The 17008-nt window shown below is 42.2% G+C and overlaps 1 long non-coding RNA gene across 1 annotated transcript in view; it reads left to right on the top strand.

Moving 5' to 3' along the window:
* The window catches only part of LOC127021344 (uncharacterized), a 335345-nt gene that overhangs the window by 251604 nt on the left and 66733 nt on the right, over window positions 1-17008 (top strand). The window contains exons 3-4 of the long non-coding RNA XR_007767197.1: window positions 7077-7168; window positions 8657-8769. This is a non-coding gene — a long non-coding RNA (uncharacterized LOC127021344). The remainder of the gene's footprint in view (window positions 1-7076; window positions 7169-8656; window positions 8770-17008) is intronic.

Raw genomic sequence — 17008 nt, 5'->3', positions numbered from 1 at the left:
AGATGGATCTGTCAGCTGTTCTGCTGAAAATGGTGAATATCTTCCCTGGAAAATTCATAAGTTGCCTGAGGCAAAATTTCACAGTGGAAACAGTGAGATTTCTCTTTACATAACATTCCTAGTACTCACGAAAGTCTAGGTCCCCCCCGCTCGTCAGATTAAAATACCCATGAAGCAGAAGATGATGAATAGGCACAGCTGGGCTGTGAGAAGGGCATTTTCAGAAGTCCTCGGCCATAGCCTGACCACAGCCCATCAAAGCTGCAGTGAGCAGCAAATGAACAGTGTCTTTAGGACTTACTGTTGTCGCTTATTTTCACGTTTAGGTGGAGACTGAAACAGGCTCTGATGACGACTTTGTGCCTCTCTCCTTCCATGGGGTCTTAGCGGTGGAGTGAGCAGAGTCTTCCGCGTGTGGTCACCTCGAGGGCTGTATGGGAGTGTTCAAGTCAGGAATTGGAGGTGTCCCAAGTCATGTATCGTAACATACTCGCTGCCTTTGACTGATGATGTCCACATCTAAGAGGAGAGCTAATCACAGCTGTGGAGTTAAGGGAAATCCACTGTGCATGTTAACATATGTAGGTCCCCAGGTAGAGCAACATTTGGGCCTCAGGGAAAGGGGCCACTCTTTGCATTGCGGAAAGGATAATTTCAACAATACAGCTTGGCACTTTTCCTATCCATAAGTACTTCGGAGAGTTTAAGTTGGCTTTCTGCAAATATTTGTGAGCCTGATCCAGGGCCCTTTTTATTGGGCTTTATTTTAGACAGTATGAGTAAGAGCTGATCATGTTCGTGTTCACCAGAAAAAAACCACAGTTCCCCTGAATTTGTTCCTACATTTTACTGTTTACTTACAGATACGGTGCAAACCTGTCTCTATAATTTTCTATTGGAAATAAAGATTGCTGCCCAGGGCAGCCTGAATTTAACAAAGGGTTATCTATGCTTTCAAGTTAATTTGTTAGTAAGACAGGATGTGAAATTACAACCCAATAGCTGTCTCTGAATAACTATGCTCTGGAATATCTTTTGTTCAAAAGGATGTTAAGTGGACAGATGTCAATTAAGATTTGCCCAGGTAGAGTCTACTGCAATAAGAGGACCTTAGGCCCTGTCTTAATTATAACACCTTTTTAAAGTTTATTCTTGTTATTACTGATTTTTTTTAATGCATTACAATGTCTGTAGCCAAAAATGATGTTTAAATCTCTCTTAACTTTCATTAAATGAAATACTTATTGCAAAAAGGAAATCAGAGGTGTTTCTGAGAGCGAGGTTTGTTATGGGCCTCCTAAGTGTTTGAAGTTGGCTGGCAAATTTGCATAAAAGCAATGCAGGACTCCAGTTACTTGTGTGGGTCTTAGGCAGTTTTGATCATCCATTTTCTGATGGCCTGAGAAATTATTGTTTATGAGTTTGCATATTGCTACTGTAGGCAAAAAAGGAGAAAGTACCATGCGTGCACTTATACCAAGGGGGATTTCCACAGTTTCCAAGGTTCAGATCCAGCTTTTGTTAAATCTTACCCTTGGAAGCCTGAAATATTCAGTGGCTTTGTAATAGGAAGCATTTGTACATAGGAGTTTAGCCTTTTCTATCAGTTGAGCAAAAGTTATTTTAGGCAAAATTCTAGACCCAAAGTAGAAGATTTAAGATATTTGACATCAGCTATGTGCAGATACAGACTTTGGGTCAAGTTTTGAACTCAACTTCATATGGTAAATGTTTGTGTGATTAGTCTTAATGGGACCAGACTCCTAACAGGAGGGCTATTGAACAAGTGCTTGCATGTATAGGGATTGCTGTCTGGTTGCTGGTAAAAAAATGTCTTTTGAACAGAAAGAATGAAAGCGCTTGACTCAGGCTGCTGTGAATTGTGTTTTATTTGAAATGTGATTGGAGAGTTTGTAATGTGACTCAGGCCGTGCAACAAACACAACAGTCATTTCTGGTGAAATTCCTCCAAATAGGCCTGGCTATTTGCACTGTACGTCGTCTGCTGTGGGATGGGGCTTTCTTAGGTCGTTAATTGGCGAGAGGGCCCAGTGGATGAGAACACCTACCAGGAAGGCCTGTGAGCAACAGCTCAAGCTGAGTAAAAATAATGCAGGTTTGGGCATCCATGAAAGTGTGAAAAGCTTTAAGGCTTTCCTCTAGTGTCTTGTTTTCTCAAGGGAACCATATGGCAAGCTCTGCAAACAAAATGGATAATATTTTATGTTCAAAGCAGACTTCTAATTGCATCTCCCAACCACTGGGCTACAGCATATTTACTAATTCTGTCTTCTGTGACCCAGTGTAACACTCTCATTTACACGTGTGTGAAGCACGGTGGTGCAACCACCGCGTCCCTCTGGTCTAGCGTGTTTGTAGTAGGGACTACAGATGCTCATGCCAAACTTGCTTGTAGCTTGGACATAATAAAGCAGAGGGGAAAACTGTAAACAAACCATTTGGAGCCTGATTTCAGCTCCCTTTACACCAACCCAACTATGACTCAAGGAAAATTTTTGTTCTTTTGGGAACCTGACCTTGTTGCCTGCACACCAAATGCAGGCAGAAACAAAGAGGCTGAAGAATGAAGGAAAATAAGACTAAAAGTCCTTGTTTTTCTATTTATTGTTAGGCTTTCTTTTCAGGAAAAAAAAAAACCCAAACAACTAAATCTGAAGAAGTTTATCCTAATTCAGAGAATAAATACAGAGCATAATAGCACAAAGTAGTGAAAGGAATGACTGCTCCTGCCACTGGATGCTTAGGGTATCATCTGTTGGGCCCTACACACAGTCTTGCAGGCTCTGAACCAGTCTTGGGACTGAGATGGTCACTGATGATATAGCTGCAAGTTTGATCCAATTTGACATTTCTTTGTTGATTTACTGTATAGTTCTGGATAGTCCTAATCTTCATAGGTAGCTGAGGATTACCAGAGGAGTTTTTACAATTTCTGCTTTCTGTTTGTTTCAAAGGAGTTGCATTTCAGGCACCCTTTATCCCTTTCCTTCTGTAGTGAGAAGGATGAGTGGCACCGTGAAAAGCTGTGAATAGTCCTACCGACATCAAAAGCAGCAACAGTAATGTCCTGAGTGACTGTGACAGAGCAGGCTTCTTGCTTAAATTTTTGTACCTTCCTATAGCTTATTCAAAAGCAGATACTCTGAGGTTTGTTATTCCCAATTGAAAATGTCAGCAGGTTTAGCTTGTTTAGGTTGAAGAGCTACGTCACAAGCTGGGAGTGTGGTACCACTGCATACACAGAGTTTGCTCTCTGCAGATATTGTCATGTAGCCTGTTTCTTGTCAGCAGTCTTACTCACTGGGCTATTCAAAAGAAGAGTGCACAAACTCATGCAAATGGATGGCAATAGAAAAGTAAAGCTATGTTTTTGAGATTGATATTCATTTTGGCAGAGTTATAGTAATAATCATGCCACGAAAAATAGGTGAACAGTTGTAGCATTGAGCATTTTATGCAAGGGGATGTTAGATTAGGAATCCAAACTCCAAATGGGATCCAAGGGAAGAGGTTTATTGTTGTGCTCACCCAGCAGAGTAGTAGCCAGACTGTACGTAAAATCTGAGAAGGAAAGAAATTCAGTAGCAGCTGGGAGCAAGAAAAAAGTATTTTATGAGTTGGACAAGAGGAAAAAATCTGATACAAATTAAGTTCAGAAAAAAAAAAATCAATGCGTGGAAGTCAAATGCATCCAGGACCGTTAAAGGAGACATCAAGGTAGTTATTAGACAGAATGATATGGGGAGAAATGCAAAAAACATGAAAGATATGGCTTTTAGTTTTCACTTTTGAGAGGTTACAACTTCAAAAGAAACCCACTAAAACAAAATAAAATGTTTCTCCCTCATGCTGAAGTGATTTGGCCAGAAGTGCCCATGTTCTTTTTATAATTTTGTCCTCTGGAGGGTTTGAGTCCTCCTAAAGCTCACTCCAGGCAGCCGCTCAAGCTTATTCACCTCAATGATTAGTGAGAGGCCTGCGGTGCACTGAAATATTATAAGGAGCCTATAGAGGAATTCATTGTGAGCCAAACGGGTTACTGTTTTGGCAGGGTTCCTCTTACTGGTTTGTGAAGATAAAAGGAGGATAGGTAAAGGTTAGTATTTCAAAGCAAGTGTCTTGGATCTTAAAATATTTGGTGAAATTATTCAAGAATAGTTCATTCATGTGAAAGTAGTTTCTGTGTATTGCTGTCAAGGTCAATGAAAGCTAAAGTCTGATGCTGGCCAAGCAAGCAAAAACTGCCTGTGGGCTCCCTTAGCTTACATACCTGGTGACTCTAAGCTTGACATAGTAAAGTCTGTGGGGAGCAGGATCAGGAATTCACAGGCTTTCTTGGGTCAGCTCTTCTGTTGTTTTAAGCTGGGCTAAACCCACCAATGTCATCAGGAGAGTCACAGCACATATTTCAGGAGTGACAGGCTTGAGAGGTGGGCCCGTGCAAACCTCATGAAGTTCAACAAGGCCAAGTGCAAGCTCCTGCACATGGGTCAGGGCAACCCCAAGCACAAATACAGGCTGGGCGATGAGTGCCTTGAGAGCAGCCCTGAGGAGGAGGGCTTGGGGGTGTTGGTTGATGAGAAGCTCAACATGACCCAGCAATGTGTGTTTGCAGCCCAGAAAGGCAACTGTATCCTGGGCTGCATCAAGAGAAGCGTAACCAGCAGGTTGAGGGAGGTGATTCTGCCCCTCTACTCCGCTCTCGTGAGACCCCACCTGCAGTACTGCGTTCAGCTCTGGGGCCCCCAGCATAAGAAAGACATGGACCTGCTCGAGCGGGTCCAGAGGAGGGCCACGAAGGTGATCAGGGAGCTGGAGCACCTCTCCTATGAAGACAGGCTGAGAAAGTTGGGGTTGTTCAGCCTGGAGAAGAGAAGGCTCCAGGAAGACCTTATAGCAGCCTTCCAGTACCTAAAGGGGGCCTACAGGAAAGCTGGAGAGGGACTTTTGACAAGGGCATGTAGCGATAGGACCGAGGGGTAATGGCTTTAAGCTGAAAGAGATTTAGATTAGATGCAAGGAGGAGGTTCTTGACTGTGAGGGTGGTGAGGCCCTGGAACAGGTTGCCCAGAGAGGCTGTGGATGCCCCATCGCTGGAAGTGTTCAAGGCCAGGTTGTATGGGGCTTTGAGCAACCTTGTCTAGTGGAAGGTATCCCTGCCCATGGCAGGGGGGTTGGAAGTAGATGATCTTTAAGGTGCCTTCCAACCCAAACCATTCTGTGATTCTGTAACTCTCTGGGATCTCACTCTGTTCAGGCTCAGGAGCAACTTCCTCCCTAGCTGCCCACCCTGTGCCAGAGGCTGGCATCCCACCCAGCCCAGACCTCTTGACCACCACAGCAGAAGTCAAACAATGGTGTGCAGGTCCACCAGTCAGCTGGTGGATGATGTATTAAATATTTGGCTCCTCTTTCAACACAAAATTGATGTTTAAACATCCAGGTTTTCAAAACGGCTGAGATGTTAGGTAGTGAGATGCGGGGGACCTGCCAGCTCTCAGCTGTGCCGCAATTGCACCGAGCCAGGGATTTTGACAGAAGTCTGCTGCTGTGTCTGAACACAACTGATGCATGTTGTGTGACACGGCAGCTGGTTCTGGCTGGTTATTTGGGGCCAGTAACACAAAGGTGTTTACAGGGGCTGAATGCTTTTGGAAGCCAGATCCTACTTAGGAGCCTGCATCGTAGCTAATGACCCTTCACCCCGGGCAGACTGTGACTGCCAGCAGCTACCGACCACGTCTTCTGAAGTCTATAGCTCAAAGCATGGAAACCTCTGCTAAGCGTCTGTGTAAGGAGTAAATGCAAACATTTGTAGAGGCTTAGCAGGTCCTGTTCCTGATTGTCTGATTCTTTGTTTAAGACCTGTATGCCAGGTTGTTGGGTGTAAGCGCTCAGGCTCCAGTAGCTTATTGAAGAGAAGACACTAAGGAAAGATTGTTAGCAAAATTACATTCCTCGAGTAGAGGAGGAAAGGTACAAGAGCTGGGCATTTGGTGGGGTTGTTCACTATGACTTTGGGAAATGCAGGCAAGCTGAGGTTGTGTTATCATTTCATACAGTGTGGTAAAAGTTTTAGACTTAAATTTTAGAGACCTTTATCTGCAAGCTGAAAATATCTGTTGATATGCCCTTACTGAAGGGATATGTCTGCATCTGAGTACAAAACAATCTTCCTGTGATGTGTTTATCTCCAACTTCAAAGGTGAATGAAAAGGTGAATGATCTATCGGACTTGACAGTAATTTGGAAACCTTAATACATGTAATTCAGTGGAAATAAGTGGGTTTCTTTGTTGATTTGCAGTGACCTTGGGCAATTTGGCAGTTCAGTATGCGTCCATAGTGTTATGGCATTTTTTAGTTTTCTGAGGAAATCAGGTATGGACACCTCCCATCCAGTAAAGGAACAGGAAAGGATATCTACTCATAACTGGTGTTAATAATTTTCAGCCAGTGGTGTTTAGTAAAGTCTGTTTGACCTGTAATTCTCACAGAAGTCCCATGTGTGTTGTTTTCTGAGGCCTCTGTGAAGCTGGGTGATGCACTGAGTTGGTGCTGGACCAGCATGAGCAAGCTTGCACTCAATGCAAGAAAACAGGTGCAGAAGTGTGATTCCAGGTACCATTCCCCTCTCCATGAAGCAAAGGGACTTCTCCTTTGGTGGACTGGGGGGGGGGGGGGGGGCGGGAAATTGGGCTACAGCTTCGGTGTTGGTTTGAATCTTGTCTTTGTTTCCTGCCATTTTGATGTCTGGATTTTGTTGCACGCTGTGTGATTTTACTGGGCTTGTGAAATGTACATACTCCAACTTAAAAATCTGCATGTTCCCATCTGTACCCTGAGGATATCTCAAAAGGAGGGATTCAGAAACTGGGGGAAGAAAGGTTTCATGAATTTTGCAAACTTTTTCCTTTAAGTGCTTTTTTTTATACTTGAGTGATGCTTACGAATTACTTACACTATTTGCTACAATTTAATGCGGTACACAATAAAGAGTATCTGCTGTTCGTTGTGTATTTCAATACCAATGCTTTCCTTATCTATTTTTCCCAGCTTGCCATTTCGTGCAGTAGAGGTTCTGTCATGTGATATTGCTCCACGCAGAGGGAAGTCAGAGCAGCCCTGCACGCTGCTTTACACCACTGGTAAGCAGTCAGAGGATTTGCTTTGGTCATAAATACAGTTTCACAACGTGCATCTCTCTCTTGCATGTTGAACACGGCATTTCAAGAACTGAAAATTCAGTGGTTGTCAGCTGAATCGGGATTCGAATTAATAGCTTGTGTATTTCTTTGGAATAGTGTTTTCAGCCCTAATATTGATTTGTAGGCACTCGGACTACAGTCGCTTGTAAATGTGTGTATGCAATTTCTGTTAACATCAGTGACGGTATCGTTTGCACTCTGAGTGAAGGGTAGACTGTATTAGTTGTCTTCTAGATTTTACCGTCTTCATGCAAGTTCAGTGTAGTGTTTTCTACACACTCTCAGAGACCTTTGCAAAATTAGGAACTCTTGCTTTGTAAATATTCATGTTTCAGGCTGTTGTATACGTATTGTCAAAACACCCAAACCCTTGTATCACAGACCATACTTGCATACGTCAGTTACCTAATTCCTGCCTCTGTGACTATGTACCTATTTTACTATTCTTCTGAAATATTTTGCAAGAGGAAAGGAAAATAAGGAATATCTCAGGATGGACTCATGCTACAGAGAAGAATCATCTTGCCTTATTTTAAGAGATTTATTCTAATTTGTCCTTTAGCTTTGCCTTCATTGGACAGTTCATTCCATCTTCAGATAGTTATCTAAAATTGTTTTCTATCTGTATGTGGAGAAGGAGTCTAGACACCTGATTTTTAAGTGGCTTAAGTTATGTAAGAAGAATCCCTTTCTTATGTCCCTGCAATACTCCTGAGCAATTAACAGTTTTCCTTCCACCCCCTCACCCTATATTTTTCCAATGCCTTTAACTTCAGATACAGGTTTGGGCCCCCTTCCAGGAGCTGTGCTTCTCAGTAATGGGTGTGATTTGTCTCATGTGGGAGTTCTGAATAAAATTACCAATAACATACTTACATTCAATTAAATCTGTTTCAACATACACATTATTTAGCCACTCAGTAGGGAAATCCTCTCTGCCACGTTCAAGGAATGGTAATCGATACATGCTCACTAGTAACATGTCTGCAAATTTCAAAACACTGTAAGGAGTTAGGTGATGTAGATGACTTTGTCTTAGTAAATTGTAGTCTGACAGCTTCGCTTAGCCATAATCAATTCCTGTCCCTGTTGTTCAAAGGCAAACTGTCGAGCGATTTAGTTGCTTCTGACTCAGTGTCAGAAATCATGAAGCGCCCCGGTCTTGGGAGAGAAGCAATCTGGACATGATCAGAAAATGAGCAGGACACGTCTCAGGTTACATTGAGAAAAAAATTACAGTCCAGTCTGGGGGTGAACTAAATGGGTACTCTCACCTCTTAAAATGTCATACACTGACACAGGCAGGATAACACTGTAAAAACAAAAAACTGAAAGAGTTTATCCACAAAAGGGAAGTTTCAGATTTGTGCGTGCATATCAGGAAGATATGAAGGGTGACCTGTGATTCTGCCAAATCGTTCTATGCAGGAAAACGTTGAGCTTTGGCTGTGGGAAGGTCGAGTAAGGAGCTGCATGAGTGCAAGGGGAGTCCCGTCATCTGGGCGTGCAGAGCTTCACCTGTGTCCCTGCTTCTGCAGAAGGTAGGCAGGTGGGAAAACGGGGAAAGCGTTTCATCTGTGTGCACTCATCGGCCAATGTGCTGAAGGCAGCGTGGGGCTAGTAGGTGACTAAGAGAGATGATAGCAGTGTCTGTCTGGGAGTCCTTAACCAGGCTGGCCCATTAATAATGCATGTAGGCACCCGTTTTGGCCAGTGCTGAGAGGTAAAGAAAGGTGAAGCTTTCTTGTGCTTTTCCTTTAGATGTGGAGGTCCAGCTGCACTGGCATTTGGACACTGGATATATTTGAGTTGAAACTTGGGTATAGGCCAACATATGAAATACCGGATAGACAAAGCCCTGTCTCTGTCGTGCAAATAACTTGATTAATGCCTACTTCTTTTCCTAATAAACCAGTCTCCTGCCTCCCAGTGAGCAGGTAAGGAGTGGAAATAAAGTCGCCTTTATGGTTGGAATAAAATGACTAGGATGACAAATGTGGGTCAGGATCTGTCAGAGCTCACAAAAGACCCAGAACCAATCAACCTGATTTCCTCAGCTGTGAATACTCAAGTCAGACAAATGTATAATGCATCCAGCTCTCTCTAACGTGTATGTGCAGCCTCCATGCTGGGACTACACTCCAGGCTTTTGAAGTTTAGCCAGTAGCCACTGTATTTCTGGTTGTTTAGCACTTGCTAAAGAGGAGCTCAGTAGTACCAGGATGAATTATAATTTTTGCCCTGGGAAAGAAACAGAGAAAACAAAAACCTAACCAGACCAGTAGAAAGCCTTTTGGAATAAGTATTGTTTTATAAAGGAAAGATCTAAAAAGACCAGGCATAATTTTTTTTTTTCTTCACGAATTGAAGTGTGACCTGAGAAACAGTACAGTTTTGTAAAGGTTCATTAAAGTAGGAGGTGTGTGTAAGAATGGCTTGAAAGGAATAAATGGATGGAAAATGAAGCACATGGAGAAATCAAAAACAGCACAAAGGTTTAAGCACCCTGTGTGATGCATACTACTACTATAGAATGAAGCAGACTTTGCAGCTGTCTTCGGTGTTTTAATATGTCTAACTATAAAATTTCTAAGAATATTTATAATTTCTCCATCTTTCCTCCCTTCACTCCCCTCTTCCCTTTCCCTGCAACTGGTTGATACTTTGGGGGGGGGGGGGGAGGGGAGGCGAGGCGGATGGGACACTGGTTTTAGACACATTAATTGTGGGTTACACAGTTTGCTTCACTTGCCATTTCAGGAGGCTGCATCAACATCCCACCTGGTAGTGTTGTTTACAAGCAGTTTTGCAACCTTTCCATTCTGCTCCCTTATTTTTGTTACGCATAGTGTAATGATGCCATATGACATTTTAAGTCTGAATTGGTATTCCTTGTGGTATCTCCTCAGGCCTGTTATGCTTTGGGTGTTTGCGTTACCTGTTCAGACACCCACGCGTGGTGTGGTTATTTTCATTTGTGACTGAATGCAAGATGTACGCCGGATGTCACAGGAATATGTTTAGAACTTCCATTGATCTCTTAACTACAAATAATCATTATAGCTGCAAAACAAATAGTGGATCAAAAATGTGGGAACGTAGCCCAGAAGATGCTGCTCACTTTTCCTTCTGAAATGTGCGACGTGCAGGTTTGAGGTATAATATATAAATGGCTGAAAGGTTTTTAACAAGAAAACAAGACAGCATATCATTAGGCAGGGACTGTTTGGGAAAAAATTAGCTCCATGTCTTTGGTTCTTTAAAAAAAGAGAATGAGAAAAAGGTACAGGCAGCCATGGGAAGTTGGTTGGCTTGTGTGATTCCTCAGTGCTAAAGTAGTACTCAATAAATCCCCTGCTGTAGTTTTGACTAAACACAGGTTTTTGCTTCTCAATACTGTTGCTATGCGACAGTTGCACAGTTCGCTTGTTCCACCCCAGAGATGGCTGCATCCTGCATAAGATAGTTTGAGGAATTTATAGACATGTCCCATGTTCTGTGGGATAACGTGTAAAACTTGTTCTTATTCAGGTGTTTAATTCTATATATTAGCTATTTGTCGGGAGAAACCTGAGTTTGGGAGAAGAGTTATTTGAAAGTTTAAATCAAAATCATGTTGGGTTGCAACATCCAGATTGCAACATCCTAAATCCTGGGTCCTTGTGCCCCTTTAATCCTCGGCCTTACTTAAGAGAAAGGAAAATTTCCAAGATCTGGTCCAATGTGAGTGTCGTTTTTATGGGAAGAAAGATGATCCAGTGCTTCCCTGCGAATTCTGGTTCAGCTCTTTTCCTTGCACAGCTTCCTTGGTGTAATCCTGGGCAAGTCACAGGGGGCATGTCCATGTCCACGGTGGGGATGGAGCTGGCTCCAGCACTGCTCCTCAGCATCTAGTTCTCTTCCAACAAGGCCTGCTGAGAGTCTGAGTTCAAAAATAGCCCAGCCTGGGCACAGCCAGCCTTGTGCCTGCGAGCATGAGCTGTCACAGCTGCATGTGCTGCACCATATGGAGGATGAAGTTAGGTCAGTGCTAGCTCGGGGAGGTCTGCACTTGTGCTGCTTCAGACAATCTACTCCTTCCTTAATGTCTCTCTGTTTTGGTCCTCCCTCTGTAAAAATATCGATCTCCCTTCTTCCAGGAGGTCTTCCAAAGATAAATGTATTGACGAGTATGATGCAGATAGCCACTGCAGTACTGGAGAGTTATTTATGTATCTAAGGGTTTTAGGTGTAGATGATTGCTAGTTGAAACTTGTCCTTACAGAGCCAGGAATGCTTTTAGGTCCTTCCTAGCAAAAGTTCTGGTGCTCATTAGAAACCGGTGGTTTACGTGTTTTAAATAATTGTTCACAATAATTCCTGTCCAGAAGAAATGTGTAGGACATAAGCAGCATTATCTAACAGCAGTGTGCAGTGTACCGAATTGTCTTTGGCCCTGCCACCTCTGTACCGTTGGCCAAGCACTTTCTGCAGTAGTGGTGTGCCTGCTAATGATGACAGTGGTATATCGGTAGCATTGCACAGTCTTTGAAAAATGCGCAAAAAAAAATGTTTCTGGAGTTCATGCCATCATATCACAATTGTTTTGGGATAATTATTGAATGCACACAAGAGCAGCATTTTTTTTCCCCTGCAAATGAACTGTAGTTGTTGTTGCGCTATTTTGGTTTTGTTTTCTGCTTAACATTCCTCTGTAAGTGCAGCTCCTCTGAGGCTTGAAGTGAGACAAAACTGAACCAAAGTGACGTTGTTTTCTCTGTGTAAGAGGATGGACGCTGAGTGATAATGACATATTTTGCGTGTGAGCAGCAGGTGCAAGACCAAGTGTCTACTGTGGATTAAAGTAAATACTTTTTTTCTATATTTAACTGATATGTGACAAAGAAACAATGTTTAAATGTCACTTTCCATGTTTTTTGTGTGTGTCTATAATTATACATTCTAATGTGCCAAGTAGCTACTCACTGAAGTTCAAATTTACATAGTAAAGTTGTGCATAACAAGACAAACAAGATACAGTCTAGCATTCATCTCCATGCATCTGGGCTGCCTCCACCCAGCAGTTACACTACCAACAAATGAATGTTTTCTGCTTTCTTGAGTTCACATAAATAGCTGTAAATTCCTATAATTAACTATGGTAAGTCACTCCCCACTATTAAAACAAAGACATGTTTGTTTATCGGTCGTACTTGCATCCACCACTCTTAACATTGCAGTGTCGACTGATGTTTTTTCACTGTGTTAAACAAAGCAGAAGTATTCCTGTTCGGCAATGCCAGAGTCCCAAGAGCAGCCTCAGAAGCAGGAGCACTGGGCTGTTGCCTGCTGAATGCTCCACTTCTCTGCTGCTGGCTGTTGCTTTTCCTCGCCCCTTACCGCACCCCCTCCAAAAGGCAGTACCGTTTAGGTGGGCAGTTAAGGCATTGGGGAGCAAGGCATGGCTTGGAAGCAGAGAAGTAAATGCAACTGAGTTATCAAGATGAGTTAGTTCTTATGGGGCCTAAAAATAAAGCAGTTCCTGTGAACATCTGATTTTCCGTGTGTCAGGCCTACATTTAGTCATAGGTTATTTGTGGCAAAGCTGGTCCAAACTTTACTGCTTAAATTATTTTTTCTGCTATTCAACTAGATTGGTAGTGATAAAAAAAATATTTGTGATGCTTTTCTGCGGAAATCTGATTTGGGTTTTTGGGTGGGTTTTGGGGGTTTTTTTCTGGTTTTTTTTGTTTGGGGTTGGGGGTTTTTTTTGAGGCTAGGGGCACCAAATTTTGGCCCAGAGCCTCACTTCTCAATTATACTTTTATTTTATAAGCCTACTCTCAGTGCTTAGTGGAAACTCTGCTTCACTTATTTCTTATATCCATTGTCTTCTGTGTGCTGGGGGCTGTGCTCAGGTTGCCTCTGCTATGGCAGGCCATGTTTTTCACAGCTTTTAGTGTCTCAGAAGTAATACATTGTAAGAGATGCTGACCACAGAACTAAATTAGGCACCCAAATTACAACTTCCATGAAATACTGAAAAGGCGGGGGTAAGGGGGTAGGAAATATAACAGTGACAGTTTTGTTTTGCCTAAATTTTCCATGGAGAAGTATTTCATAAGTTATGTCGAATTGCAAAGCTGGTCATATGTTTCTCTCTGCATGGGAACGAGATCTTCTGTGGTCTACAGATTACTCGGGAGTGGATGTGCAATAGTGGCAGGATGCTGGTAACAAGAAATGGAGGTCATTCTCTACTCTGGCATCTCTATACCATCTTCTTCCCAGCATGTGGGCCTGTTAGTTGCGTTATGAGTGTAGTCAAAGATTTTGCTCTTTAGAGAAAATAGCTGTAACACAGAACTTTGTATCTGCTGGCCGGAAGAGATTAATAGTTGACCATCTGACATAGCAAGGGTGCTCAGAAAGTGCATTGTGAAATTTGGGGCCACTGATGGTTTAGTGGTGGTTGGTCATGAAAAAAGTATGAAATGATTTTCTTTTAAGCCGGTTTCTTTGGATAGCAAAAATAAGTCTTTCTCTTCAGGTTTTAACAACAGACTATATGTAGCTGCCTCCTTCCTTATGGATTTTGTTATACATAATTACCATGCATGAACAGCACAGCACATGGATTATACAGCAAATTCTGTTTTAGCCATGCAAACTCCCAGTGACACTGTGGGCTCTAACAGCTGTGAAGATGTGATTACAGACTTTTATGTTAATATTGGGTGCCTTAAAGATTGCTGAAGCTTGTTGCCAGGTCAGCAGAACTAGAAGAGACTAGCTGAGACTTCACTAAAACAAAGAGATGGTGTAGAGGATTTCCTGTGAAAAATAGAGAAAATGAAGATCACAAAGTTTATTATAGTGCTGAAAGAGTTAATTCTTAGATCTCCACCCCAGACCAAGGTGCAAGTCACTACTAGGTTCCCAGACTGTCCTTATCGCTTGGCCTCTTATGATAAGTTATTAGTATCGAACTTACGTTGGTATTTACAGGCTCCAAACTAGTTCTGGTCTCATATTAGGTGCTGCGTATAATACGTGGCAAGAGACGTAATATGTTGTAGCATTTTGAATAAAGACAGAAGGTAGAAGACAAAGCCATCATTCCTCACTTTACATTGAGAAACTGAGGCACAGGGAGATGCACTGACTTGCCCCAGGCTACCCCGAAAGGCTTCGTCTACCAGGGATTCCTGCTTGCACCGCTAGAAGGGCGGCTGGCACGCAACCGCCTGTTGCTGAGCTTTTACATCCTGTAATGGGCAGAGTCAGCGTGTGGAGCTCAGCCTGGAGCTGAATAGTTTGTTTTTAAATAGAGCTTATCTTCCTGAAATAAATGCAGTCACCTCTCCTGCTCCTCTCTAAGAAACATATCGATGGATCAATGGAATTTTTCAGCTGTAAACTCTGCCTTTGGATAAAAACAGTCAAAGGGGTTGTTTAGAATTTCTGCCTTTTATTTTAAATCCTGGTTTCATATTCTTTCCAGGAGGGAGAACAGAAACATGACAGTTTGGGAACATGAGCTTTTTTCTCCTCCCGACTCTAGGCTTGCCCTGGGACCAACTATTTTACATGAGCTCAGTACAACTGTAAAAGGAAGAACTAAGAAAAAGGCCAACAAACAATAGAGCATAGCAAAAACCCACTTAAAATATTACAGCTCAAAATACCACAGAGCCTCATTTGTCTGTAATCCTGCTCTATTTAATAGAACCCCTTGTGTCCAATTCACCTTATATTTTTATTAATCTTTGTGATTTTCCCTAATGACCCTGTTATAAAGACATCACAGCACATGGCACAAGGACAATGCACATAAAAAGTTAAGAATGCATTTAACTACCAGCCATTGATTAGTGTCCTTGATGAGCTTAAATACTACCTGGGAAAGGCTTTCTATCAAGTTCAATTGGCTGCAAATGCATTAAGCTTAATGAAAGTCAAGATTTGGGTATATATGAATATTTTTTCTTAGAGGAAGTGCTCTTGCCGTGAGAATATTGAGCACTTGCTATCCAGCCTCCTGCGTCAGTGGGAAGGGGTGGCAAATGGCAGTGTGTGTGATCCCCTAGAGCTCTGACCCAGTTCCCATTCCACTTAGTTTGCTATAAATCAGGAGAAATACCACTGGCATCAGTGAAATTGCACTGGTCTTGGTAGTTCATGTGATCCGCAGATGTAGAGGAGATGAAAGATATAATCTGTTGGTAAGATCTGGGAAAATGTCCATCTGGGGGATCCACCAGCAGGCTTTGGGGAGGGAGGGCAGCCTGGTTTTCTCCAGATCGTGGAAGAATTCAGTGGCAGAATGAGGAACTGAGGCCAAGTCATAGTAAAAGGCTCCACCACATCTTCCCAGGAGCTCGGGTGGGATGTGTGTAGTGTGTCAGATGCTCCAAGGTAATCACACAGAGCACTGTGTGCTGAGCAGAAGGATTTTGTCCTTCCCATGACCATCCTGCTGTGACAGTGAGCCAAGCGACATCCCGCTGACTGGGAATATATATGAAAAGTTACTGCAGAGTAGGACCGTGCTGCAAACCCATATGTTAGCCTGCCATGAGGAGGTACCAAGTTCACATAGCCAACCCCCTACTTGCAGTTCAATCACAAGAGCATCATTTCTCAATGTTGTTTTGTTCTTTTGTGAAATTTCTTAGATAGTCACAAGGTCATTCTTTCAAGCAGAAATATGATATTTTATCCTTCCTAAGATGCAGTTCACCTACAAATATGACAAATATCCTTCTAAAGAAAGCCCATTTTCCCCCTATGTCTAAAAGGCACAATTTCACAAGGACTCCGGGGGCTGCAGCATGTGAATTCACTGTCACCTCTTCCTGGACTGTAGTATAGTCTTCAGCTTCCAAACTTGTTCTTTTCTGCTCTCCAGACTTATTTAATTTACAGTAGTTTGCATACTGGTTACCACACTTATTTTTTTTGGCACAATTTTTTCCAAAACCTTTCCATAAAACTAAAAATATAACACACTGAACAAACTACTCCATTACCCAAAGAGAAAAACTTATTACTGAAACTCAGGAAAGTATGTTGTGAGGTATTCATTTTAACTTCAGCTTCTGTCATAAAATTCTGAAAAACAAAAAAATCTGGAACATGCAATTAAAATAATTGTAGGTGTGTAAATGCCTGCCTCCAACAAGGAATTTAATAATACATTAAAACCTTTATTTTTGATTCTAGCAAAATATACAATTATATCCGTACAAGCTGCCATTGCATCACTTCTTGGGTTCATGGAGGAAACTTCACCTACTGCTATTTCTACTACATGGCATGATATTATTACAGTTCTTACTTAATTTAACAGAGCAATGTGCTCTCCAGTACACTGAACTGAAAATGACACACACTTTCCTGGTAAGATTGTATTTACTATTCATTTATCTTGCCCTAGAGAGTTCTGGTTAACATTCCAGTGATAATTGACCCTGCTTTATTTAACTCTTTCGGAAGTGCATCCTCATTCCCAGCAGTGCCTTGATGCTAGAAGACACTGAAATGCTAGTTCAAACAATAAATTTGCAGGAGACTGATTCATACAACATTTGTCATTTCTAAGACTTGTAAGAAAAACAGAAGTCTCAGGATAAGATATGATTAATTAGCTCATTAAAGTAACAGAATTTTCAGACCTAGATTAGGGAGGAAGTGTCGTCTAAGCTTTCTAAGTACCACCTTTGTTATATTGCAAGCTTACAATTAGTGATGCTTTAGCAGGCATCTTTCAAACTAATAGTTACGACTGCCTACACTGGA

This window comes from Gymnogyps californianus, chromosome 12 (genome assembly GCF_018139145.2).
Source record: "Gymnogyps californianus isolate 813 chromosome 12, ASM1813914v2, whole genome shotgun sequence".
Classification (NCBI taxonomy): Eukaryota; Metazoa; Chordata; class Aves; order Accipitriformes; family Cathartidae; genus Gymnogyps; species Gymnogyps californianus.
This window is presented reverse-complemented; position numbering and strand designations above follow the sequence as displayed.